An 11,757-nucleotide genomic window follows, 5' to 3' on the forward strand; every position below is an offset into this window, starting at 1 on the left:
CTTTAATAATTGACATAATTTTATTTTAGGGTCGCAAAATTTCTCCCTTATAATATCGAAAAAATGCATACCTTTCCACTTCTCTGAAGACAAATGACTTCATTTTTTCTACTTTCATCATTTATATTAGTTTAATAATTTATTTTCAATTATAAAATCTTACCTATAATTTCAATAATATGTAATAGGTATGGCATAATAAAGAAGCCAATAATAAATAATAATAAATAAATAAATAATAAAGCAAAGCTTTCCCATGTTCATGTATTGTCTAAATCTAGAAGATTGTTCCATCATTTGTTTCTTTAGAAGTATATTTATTCTTTCTTATTATATAAATTAAGTAAAATAAGTGTCATATAAAATAAGTATTTTTCACTTAATCTTATTTATGTTTAAATTTGTTAGCTAATCTACCATCTAAATATTTTTGGATGAGACAAAAGTTATTGATTTCTTTACAGATCCATGGACAAAGGTCAGCATAATGATAAGCCATAAGGACTAAGTCTATTTCTATGCCTCTGAACAGGTGAGAACCTTATTGATCATCTACTTCATTTCTTATCTAGCAGAACCACACAAAGATATTCCTGAATAATGGAAGTCTCTCCTGATGTAAGGCTGTTTTAGAAGTAGATTCCACACATCTAACTAATAGTGTTTTCAATAGTGCAAGCCAGGATAGAGATGGAATATATTAAATTATCTGACTTTAGGGAATGATTTATCATAACCTTCAGATAAAGAATTAACATCTTTCACTAAAAGAATTCCAGGAATTTCCCTTTATTGGAGAAATTCAGTTCATTCTCTTCATTTTCCTTGTTTTGAAATCTTTCTTGTCATCAATGAGAGAGGGAAAAGAATGTTTTCCTGCCAGAGAATAAATAACTTCTTGCCTTTTGATACTTATCTCTAATGAAATCTCTTGGACTTGCTCAAAGAATTCAGACATTTCTCATAAGCTCATATGTCACTTAAGGGAAAGTATAAGCCTCTTTCTGCCAAACCTCTTTTCTATAACTGCAATTGAGGTTGAAATATGCAGCCTAATCTAATCATATAATTCTTTGGTGGTGGGGTTTTTTGTTTTTGTTTTTGTTTTTTTAAATTGAGCCTGATTCAAAAGGGAAGGGAGAGGTTAGAGAAATCACATTAATTTTGAATAGAAAAAAACAATCACTTGATGCTTTAAAAAACAAACCAGTCCACTTTTCTACCCACTCAAAATCACTTCTTTTTGAATGACATACAAAAATGAACAAATATTCTACAAAAACTTCATTAGAGGAAATCAAAATGGCTGAGAGTTCCAATAGAACATTTAAAGAGAGTATTGTTCTCTTGTTTCTCTTTATACCTCATTACATATTACATGTAATCATGTTGATAGGGATCAGATGTTATTGTTAACTCTGTTTTAGTGGCAATACAAACATTGTACAGTACATTCAGTATAGTTTATAGCTACAATTTAATTACATTGTTCTTTTGCCTTGTGACACTATCTTTTCCTCTACCTTAAAAACTCATTTTTGCACATTTTCTCTAAAATATTGATCCCTTCCCCCAAAACCAAATTTTGATATAGAATTTTAGAGCTAGAAAAACCCCAGAATATCACATGTTATCCATTGAATGATTTGTTTTTATTATACCAAATGTCAAACATCAGAATATCCTACTTCTGGATAAGGAAAAATTAATGTATTGTTGTTTCTTATTGAATCATAAGAATTCTATTAGTCACATTTCGGGAAGATGAAGAATTGTCTATTGTTGCTATTTTGAGATTTAAGAAATTTGTTTTAGCTTTCTAGTTTTTGACTATCCTGCCTTTGTTTCACATAATTATGCAGTTATTTATAGTAGAAAACATACTGGCTCTCAAGTCAGAAGAATTCTGTTCATATCTCCCTCCTGATGCTCACTACCTATGTCCTTATTGTAAAATTAGGGGGTTGAATCTGTAACAACTTTTTTTAAAGCTAGAAAAGGAAACAGACATACATATGTATACATGCTCTACATAAATATCAATCTCACTTCCCTTTTTTCTTTAGCAACTATTTGAAGTATCCAATTAAAATTTTGGTAATTATTTGGGTAAATGAATGAATAAAATTTAGATCTTATGTAAGAAAAGCCATAGATAAAAGAAAGTTTTATTAAAATGTCAGTGTTTAGTTAAGACTAAAACACAATGTTTTCCCTCTAGAAATCTTTGCCTACTTAAAGTACTGAAAAGTTTGTGATTATCTCATATAAACATATAGGTATGTGTGTGTGTGTGTGTGTATATATATATATTTCTATGTGTAATATAAATATATACATAAAAATATAACCTTATGACCTGAAGATTAAAGTAGGTTTATATTCTTTCACCTGATTTTATCCTTTTTTTAAACCTGTTTTTACTTACCAATATAGTTCAGATTCTTTTAAGAATTTTAGTTTTATGATGCTTGATCCCAGGTTAACCTACTAAGGAAGAGGTTAATCAAAAAAGAGAAGGGGAGGTAGGATAAAATTACTGCGTTTGCAGCAATTTCAAGGAAAACATTCTAGAAAACACTAATTTTTCAAGGAAATCAGTAGTAATGTTCAGACCCCTCGAATTCTGACAGTGTGAGCTTATTTCACTGATATGCTTCCTTCTGTTTCCTTTTCTCTAGCGCTTTTTCTTCAATATGAGTAGGTTTCTAACTTAGGTTTCATAGTCATGAATTTTAAAACTTTGAAGAGTGATTAGGCCTTATCACACTATTAGAGGGATCCATGACAAGAAAAGGAGCTTTTGAAAAATGGGTCACAGTACTATATGGGATCATGTAATGGGGGGGTTATGAAATTATGATTTGTTATCAATAAATGTTTGATTTGTGGACCTGTTTTACATACCTACATATCTGGGGTCATGTGAATTTCTTGGTCAAAACGGGATCACAAGTGGAAAAAGTCCTAGATCAAGAACAAGGACTTGATTTTAATGATAAGCTTTAAAAATGAATATATCCCCAAATGTTTCTAATATAATCTCTCATTTCTCTAAGATTGTACTGGAAAGTTTGCAAATGTCAGGATGATATCAAGATGTTACCAATCTTGGCTAATACAAAGGGTAGTTGTAGTTTAGTTGAAAATATCTTAGTTTTTCAAAGGTAATCTCAAAGCTGAATAATCATAAGGAAGTAGTTCTTTTATCTCAGAGAAGCAAGGGAGCTTTGGACCACAGTCCAAAATGACTTCTGAAAAGTTCATTCAGGTTACATTAGGGGCCCACCAGAATCAATTTCCTTAAAACTTTGAAGATTTAGGAACTTTTCTCCCAGGCAAGACCAAGTGACTCATAAACTCAAATACTATTTCCCTGTGCTTCACTTGATAACTGCCTACCTGCCAGGAATTTAATAGAAGGAATCATGCTTCAGAGACAGCTTGAACTAAATGAACTTGTTAACTGTCCACAATTCTATAGATGTGTTTTCCTTTCCTTCCCATTTGCAGTCAAAGAGCATGACCAAAAGCAGCCAGCAAGATTTGCCAGTCCAGGGAGATGTATCTCAGGTACACGCCCCCCACTTATTAGGGGCTTGGAAGATATTTTCTGTCTTCTGGGTGGTCCTAGTAATTTTCCAAAAATAAAGTTTCCTTTCCATTCCCATTCTTCTCTACTCCTTCAAAAAAAAAAGAGTTCAGTAGAACAATGATTCACAAAAGGAAAATAAACTAGAATTCTTTGGCAACTCACTAGATATTACAGAAGCCATACAGCCCCCAAACCTAAATGATCAGAAAGTCCTCTAAATTCAATGCAATCAGGCATACGTAGAACTCAAAGATTGCAATTGAGTAATGACAACTTCAAGAAATGCTTTGTTTTCTAATATGAAGAATGCTTTGTGCCTTTGAGATTAAAAATTTCACTTATATAAACATGCAAGACATTTTCAGTGATAGGATTGGTTTGAGGATCTCAGGCTACATATTTACCATTGCTCCCAAGGTATCACGAATCTCCCAATGATAAATATCTTGCCATGCTTCATTCCTTATTTATAATGTCTTTTAGTAATATGCCATTTTTACTACTTGGGTGAAACTGAAGTTAAATTTACTGCTTGTTGAAATCTGGAAATGAGAGGATCATGTATTTACACATGGTCCTAAAAAGTGAGCAGCTCAAGATGCAAGGCAGGCTTCAAAGTGATCCCTCATCCTTTTGTCACTATATATCCAGGCTCATCTCTTTGTAATCCACTTGTAAATAGAGTCAATAATTTAGGACTACCCTTTTCATAGATTATAGGACTATAGGCTTAGAGCCGGAAGGGACCTTAATTTTGGGTATGTTTTAAAGCTGTTCTAATGCACTCAAATTTGGAAACATCAGCATTTGCCAAAGCTGATAATTGAGACAAGTAGTTGAAGACTTCACTACTTTAATAGCTAATATTCATACAGCATTTTAAAGTTTGCATATGTACATGTATATAATCTATGTGTGATGTATATACATATACACAGATTTTATGTTTTTTCATTTATATTATGCCTTATCCAACTGAATATTGTAACATGATGTCCACTTATTAGAAAATGTTCAGGTGAATAGTTTAATGAAATATTATAGAAAAGTTAAATTTGCAAGCATTTTCAAAAGATGAATTTTTAGACCATGCATACCTCACATAGTAGGTGCAGGATTACTAATGTTAGGGTCTAAGATTTAGAGCTGAAAGGATCATAGAGAAAACCAAGTCCACCCTCTCATTTTACATTTAAGAAAACTGAGGCACAGAGAAGTGCTTTGCTCTGCATCACAGTGTCTGAGGCAGTATTTGAACTAAGATCTTCCTGATTTCAATTCCAGCTCTCTATCCAGCAGATAACCACATTTTTGACAAGATGCAAAACAGATACTTTGAAATGACTACTGGATCTGGAGTTATAGAATCTGAGGTTAAAACCCAGCTCTGCTAGATATTGCCCACGTGACCTTGAGCCAGTCATTCTGGCTCATTCAGTCATTCAGGAGGAAGAGTATGAACTAGACCAGTGGTGAAAAACTCAAAACAGAATCTGGCAACAAACTTACATATTCCTTGGAAAACTACCAAATTAACTTCTATTTTGTATTTTTCTTTATTTTAAATAAAATAATTACATTTTGATCCGGTTTGACTGCTCACAAGTTTTGTGACTAAAGGTTGAGACTTCAGGACTAAATAATGAAAAAGAGAGACCTGTGTGATAGCTGTCCTCTGGGATTTGAAGAGTTGTGATGTGGAAGACTTTAGATTTGTTGTTTGTTCTCCAGAGAAGAGAGCCAGAAGGAAGGGGACCAATGTTGCCAAGAGACAAATGTAAACTCAATGTAAAGAAAATCGTAATACCTAGAACTGTCCAGAATTAGACTGGATGCCTCAAAGTAAACTGGATAGATGAATGCTTGTCATGGAGAATAGGGATTGGATTCTTGTTGTATTGAGCGTTGGACCAGGTTAACACTGTCTCAAATGTTGAAGAACTGGTTCAGTACTCTGCTTTGGAAGCCGAATCCAGGTGTTGTCCATTTCTTACAGATATAAGGAATGAAATATTTTACACCAACACATGACTGACCTGTCGAGTTGCCTTCTCACCCCCCCCCAACAAATTGCCCCAAACTAGATGAACTTTTTAGTAATTTTTAGAGAATATAATGAAAGTATATAAAGAAAGGAGATTATTAGAGACCAAAAAGAAAAATAGAACATAGTACTATACAAAGAAATAGTAGAATTACTAAATAACTAAACTAGATTAACATAATCACTAATCCTTAGCAATCAAGTAATAGATTTTAGAATGTCTAAAACAGGGGTTACAGATTAACAGACAACTGATTACACAAGTTAAGCAGGTGTTTTTCATTATTTTGCATAGATACGATAAAGTTTCACCTGGGAAAGCAATTCCATGTCCTTCAGTGAAACTGTAATCTACCCATAGCTCTTTGCAGTAGTGTCAGGCTTTCTAAAAGCACAAGTAAATAATTTAGTCCAGCAATACAGATTCCATACTATGCTGAGATGCTGGAATATCACTAGATATCATTGGTTTTCTTTAGCTTTGACACACCCCTTCATTTCTTCTTACATTTTTTTAGGGCAGCTAGGTGTCGCAGTAGACAGAGCACCAGTCCTGAAGTCAGGAGGATCTGAGTTCAAATTTGATCTCAGACATTTAACACTTCCTAGCTGTGTGATCCTGGGCACACACATCACTTAACCCCAATTGACTGAGGGGGAAACAAAAGTAGAAAAAAAAAAGTTAAATGTTTTTCTTTCTTTATGCCTTATTTTAAAAACTTCTAAAGATCTGAGGAGACCATTTGCTTATCCAGCCTCAGTACCACCCTTAAATTCTTCCATAATGTGATAGATTGGACAGGAGAAAATGGAGACTACAAAGGCAACCAGAATGATGTTACAAAAAAATCACTTTTTGTCATTTTAGTTTTTCCTCTTATTTATGTGGGCTTTCACCTCCCCAACTCTGCACAATTATGTTTTCTCTGCCCCCCATTCAGCTTGGGAAAGCATTGGTTCAGATTGTATCTAATTCTATTATTCATATTTGTGGGTTCCTGACAAATGCAGGTTTATATACACTCCAGTTTGTGCCATTTCTCTGGCCCTGGGTCACATACTCTCTTTTTTCCTTCCCATTGGTGATATATTTATATGCTTGTCTTCTTTCCTTAAGCACCTGGATTCTAATTCCATTCTGTTGCTTAATGCATGTGCCGCCTGAGAAGGGGCAAGTCCTTTTCTTGTTCTCAGTTTCCACATTTGTTATTTGCTTTACAATTCTGAGCAAGGGGATATAAGTAGGTACTCAGCAAGACGATCAGGAAAGAAGAAAAGCCATTGGGAATAAAACCACTGGGAAGTACTCTAAGGCAGTTAAGAGGCTGGTGCTAGAGAAATCCACAAATTGGAACCTTGATAAGCCTGTATTTGTCAAGGGGCACCTGAGGGCAGTGCAGCTTATGCATGTGACATACTCTAGAAGTAAGAATGATGTTTGTGTTGATGAGTTTCTTGGCTCTGGATATATTCAGAAAAGTGTTGGGATGGCACAACAGTCAGCATTCATTTTACATAAGATTTAAACAAATAACTTTTTAGGAGCTTTCGGAACAAAGCTTTAGGAACTTACAAGCCCTTGTATTCATTTGGATATCAGCAGAGACCTGCCTTCCTATTCATTTCTATATATGACCTGAAGCATCCCTAGGCTGAAAAATGAAGCTACTGCTCTACTGCAACCAGGCCATCTCTATTGAAGAATGGCCAAGAAAAATCCCATCTGTCCCCTTAAGAGTTTCTGTTAACTCACCTTGCCTTCCTGTTAGCTGATTCCTCCTGCCTCATCATATCTCCTTGATTCCCCCAAACCTCCTAGTACCACGGCCCATCTCTAACCTACCTTTCTCTAGTACACTTGCATTTTTCCCCATCTGAATCTTGCCTCGGACTCTCAGGGCTCCCACTCTGGATCTCTGCTCCTATTTCCAATGCTAGTTGGCATCAAGTGTTTGTTCTAACTGGTAAATCTTACCTTTGGACCTAACTTCCACCTGTATTTCTAGATATCCACAAGATCAACTAGCTCATCTTGCAGGCAAACGTTACAAATGTTGGGCTCTAATTAATACTGATTCATTGTAGGTATCTCGGGGCCCACTGTTGGAGTGGAAGGCTCCAAAACAGGTTTTACTTGATTTTGGGCAAATCATTTCAGAGAATAATGAATTTAGAATTACATGCTTCTTTGGGCATCAGTTTATCCAGTCCTCTCATTTTTGGGAATGAGGAAACAGGGTTAGGAGCCTGGAGGTGTGAAATCCCAGAGCAGAGCCGAGATTCAGACCCAAATGCCTGATCCCAAACCCACCGTTCTTTCTCTTACACCAAGGGAAAGGAAAGTAGAGTGGGGGACACACTGACTTAAGTCAAAACTAGCGAGAAATTCGGAGGTAAAAGTAGGTGTAGACAAAAGTAAAAAGTTCATCGGTCCCACAACCTTGGCTCCCCTCTGAGATCTTTACAATCTCTACGTCCCGAGTCCACTCCTGGAGCTAGAGAGATACTTTCCCCTCTCTGCCTTGGTTTTCTCTTCTGTTAAATGGGACTAAATGGGTTTCTAAGCTCCTCCTGCTCTAACGTTCTGGGATTCTGAAACAGGTTTGTTTTTCCATGATTGAATATGCCCTTATCCTGCAAAAAGCCATTGCTCAGCGGAGGACCCCCCCTCTCCCCGTCCCGGAGATTTTAGCGCTCCGGACTTTGGACACGTTGCCCGGAAGAAGCCCCAGGGGCAGCCAGAGAAGAGACTCCGCGTTGGATGGGCTTGCGGTCTGCAGCGGGCGCCCCCGAGCGGCGCGCTGACCACGAGCGGCGGAGGCCGGGGGGCTTCGAGGGAGAGGCGGGCGAATCTGCACCGGAGTGATAACCTAGCGGCCCAGGGAAGCCCCTTTCTTCCTCCCCCCGCCCGGCCTCCCTTCCGGGAAGAAGTCATTTTGCCCCTGGCTGCCGTCGCTCCCGTCAATTGCCGCTTATCCCGGTGCCTGCCCGGCCTCCCCACTTAGCCGCTGCCCCCGGGACCTCCCCCGCCCCGCCCGCCAAGAGAGAGGAGAGCCCAGGAAACCCTCGTGGGCCGGGCCGCCTTTGGCCTGAGGGCAGCTCGAGGCAGGCGGCCACTTTTCTCCAGACCGCAGGAAAGCGTAAGCCGGGCTGCGGGTGAGAAAAGGGAGCCAGGCCGGCTGTAGTGCCGAGTAGCGGCTCTGGAGAGGGGGAGGAGGCGAGGGAGGAGTCACTGGGGCCATAGGGGGGTGAGCCTTGCTCAGGCGCGCCTCCTAGTGGTTGGAAAGGTATTCGGTGTGTCTACAGACGTAAACCAGAAAAGAATCATCTCCCACTTGCCGGCTGAGGTGAGACAACTAGGTAGTGCGTTGTAGGGAACATCGGCTCTGGAGTCAGAAGGACCTGGGTTCGAATTCAGACGTTGCAAGTCACTAAATTCCAATTGTCTCGTTAAAAAAAACAACTTACAGGAGCGAGCATAACGTCATAATACACAGAAAACTTGTTGCTAGAAATTAGGCACGGACCCACACTTAACACCACATACCAAGATAAGATCAAAATGGGTCTATGACCTAGGCATAAAGAACGAGATTATAAATAAATTAGAGGAACATAGGATAGTTCATCTCTCAGACTTGTGGAGGAGAAAGAAATTTGTGACCAAAGATGAACTAGAGACCATTACTGATCACAAAATAGAAAATTTTGATTATATCAAATTAAAAAGCCTTTGTACAAACAGAACGAATGCAAACAAGATTAGTAGGGAAGTAACAAACTGGGAAAACATCTTCACAGTTAAAGGTTCTGATAAAGGCCTCATTTCCAAATTATATAGAGAACTGACTCAAACTTATAAGAAATCAAGCCATTCTCCAATTGATAAATGGTCAAAGGATATGAACAGACAATTTTCAGAGGATGAAATCGAAACTATTACCACTCATAGGAAAGAGTGCTCCAAATCATTATTGATCAGAGAAATGCAAATTAAGACAACTCTGAGTACCACTACACACCTGTCAGATTGGCTAAGATGACAGGAAAAAATAATGATGAATGTTGGAGGGGATGCGGGAAAACTGGGACACTGATGCATTGTTGGTGGAGTTGTGAACGAATCCAGCCATTCTGGAGAGCAATCTGGAATTATGCCCAAAAAACTATCAAACTGTGCATACCCTTTGATCCAGCAGTGTTACTTCTGGGCTTATACCCCAAAGAGATACTAAAGAAGGGAAAGGGACCTGTATGTGCCAAAATGTTTGTGGCAGCCCTGTTTGTAGTGGCTAGAAACTGGAAAATGAATGGATGCCCATCAATTGGAGAATGGCTGGGTAAATTATGGTATATGAATGTTATGGAATATTATTGTTCTGTAAGAAATGACCAGCAGGATGAATACAGAGAGGACTGGCGAGACTTACATGAACTGATGCTGAGTGAGATGAGCAGAACCAGGAGATCATCATACACTTCGACAACGATATTGTATGAGGATGTATTCTGATGGAAGTGGATTTCTATGACAAAGAGACCTAACTGAGTGTCAATGGATAAATGATGGACAAAAACAGCTACACCCAAAGAAAGAACACTGGGAAACGAATGTGAACTATTTGCATTTTTGATTTTCTTCCCGAGTTATTTTTACCTTCTGAATCCAATTCTTCCTGTGCAACAGGAGAACTGTTCGGTTCTGCAAATATGTATTGTATCTAGGATATACTGCAACATATTTAACATATATAGGACTGCTTGCCATCTTGGTGGGGGGGTGGAGGGAGGGAGGGGAAAAAACGAAACATAAGCGAGTGCAAGGGATAATGTTGTAAAAAATTACCCTGGCATGGATTCTGTCAATACAAAGTTATTATTAAATAAAATAAAATTAAAATTAAAAAAAAAAAGAAAACTTGTTGCTAGGTTGTCTGTAGTGTCAACCGAATATATCATCTGTGATCCCAGGTATATTTTGAATTATCACTTGGGGGGGGGGGTAGGGGCAAGGGGGGGGAGGAGGGGAGGAATAAGTGGATTCACAATAGAGCTCTAGTGTGTTACATAGGACTCACTTTAGATAGAGCATATTGGGATTTCTGGTAGCTGCCAGGCTAGGGAAAGACTTGTTACATAAACTAATAATGATAAGTAACATTTATAAAGCTCCTATTATATGCCAGCCCTCTATAATCTCATTTCAGGTTCACAACAACCCTTTGAAAGAAATACTATTGTTATTTTCATTTTATAGTTGAAGAAATTGAGGCAAATATATTAAGAGACTCTCAAAGTCACACAGGTAATCTGAGGCTGGATTTTAGGGGTCCTCTAACTACGGCCAGCAGGTCAGATGCGGCAGCTGAGGACGTTTATCCCCCTCACCCAGGGCTATGAAGTTTCTTTATTTAAAAGCCCACAAAACAAAGTTTTTGTTTTTACTATAGTCCGGCCCTCCAACAGTCTGAGGGACAGTGAACTGGCCCCCTATTTAAAAAGTTTGAGGACTCCTGGTAGGTCTTCCCTTCTGCATGTCCAGTATTCTAGCCCTTGAAGCCCCTACCTGCTCCCAAATCCTTCTAAAAATCAATTGTTAGAGGATACAGCAGCAAGTCTTGAAATCAGGAAAGACTGATTTCAAATTTCTGATTTAAATTCTGCCTCTTATATGAAATTCATGACCTGGAACAAGTTGCTTGTAAGCTCTCAGAGCCTCAATTTCCTCTTCTGTAAGATGTTCCAAAAGTCAATGCATTTAAAGCTATTAAAGCTCTAGTGCCTAGTACTTCAAACAATGATTGTGGTGCTTAAGTAAGAAAATATAAAGAGCCCCATAAACCTTAAATCACTATAGATTAAAATGTCCCTTATATTTAACATGGTATCAAAATGACCCCCCCCCTCCAAATTTGTGAACTCAGGAGTCACCAAAGGCTGTAACTGATCTCCATTTCCCCATTTCTGTTCTTTGGTTGTTGCCCTTTGTTCTTGAAGAGGACCAAAATGACATCACCATCAATGTGAAGGCTCTGCCAGAGGTTGGGTCCATATGAACATGTGGAGTGATATCTCTAACCTGGCACATCTCGTGTGCCTTTTGAGCTATTCTGCTTCC

At 38.0% G+C, this 11,757-nt stretch overlaps 1 long non-coding RNA gene across 1 annotated transcript; it reads left to right on the forward strand.

The window, feature by feature from the left end:
- The first annotated feature begins 403 nt into the window (after positions 1–403).
- On the forward strand, positions 404–5,185 carry LOC127558013 (uncharacterized). The gene is made up of 2 exons (XR_007952701.1): positions 404–532; positions 4,880–5,185. It is a non-coding gene; the product is annotated as an uncharacterized LOC127558013 (long non-coding RNA).
- The last annotated feature ends 6,572 nt before the right edge of the window (positions 5,186–11,757 follow it).

The sequence above is a fragment of the Antechinus flavipes genome, chromosome 3 (assembly GCF_016432865.1).
Source record: "Antechinus flavipes isolate AdamAnt ecotype Samford, QLD, Australia chromosome 3, AdamAnt_v2, whole genome shotgun sequence".
NCBI classification, from domain to species: Eukaryota; Metazoa; Chordata; class Mammalia; order Dasyuromorphia; family Dasyuridae; genus Antechinus; species Antechinus flavipes.